Source organism: Nannospalax galili, unplaced genomic scaffold (assembly GCF_000622305.1).
Source record: "Nannospalax galili isolate Female #2095 unplaced genomic scaffold, S.galili_v1.0 scaffold50, whole genome shotgun sequence".
Classification (NCBI taxonomy): domain Eukaryota; kingdom Metazoa; phylum Chordata; class Mammalia; order Rodentia; family Spalacidae; genus Nannospalax; species Nannospalax galili.
In genome coordinates this window covers 1,321,081-1,321,559 of record NW_008328749.1, presented here as the reverse complement: position 1 = coordinate 1,321,559, position 479 = coordinate 1,321,081, and positions in this window count along the sequence as shown.

The window sequence follows — 479 nt, the reverse complement described above, 5'->3', positions numbered from 1 at the left end:
CTCCCATAGTAAGACTATCAGTACCCCAGTAGCAAGGTAGGAATTGATATTCACAAAGAAATACCTAAGGTAAAAGGTTCTATGCTGTTATTTTCCTGCCAGGGCTGGTCACAGGTCCCATATTTCTACAGATATTTTTGATACATTGAAATCTTCTGTGTCCCAATATCCATGTGATAAATAATTTACATTATAGAGACCCCTTTCATTCTCTACAATACTCAAGTGTTTAGCTTTTCAAGATACATAATAGGTGATATATGCTGTCTTCAAAACACAAGAATCCAAATAATGATATGCTTCTTTTCTCCTGTAGGGTAGCACAAGTAACAACAACTTGCCAACACCTTCAGCTATCCCAACATGCCTCGGAATATCAGACCCTTAAAAATGAACTTTTGTAGTATTTATGTTCCACCTATGACTTACTACTTCATATTAATCAAAATCTGTTGCACTGTGTCTTCAGTGCCCTGGAA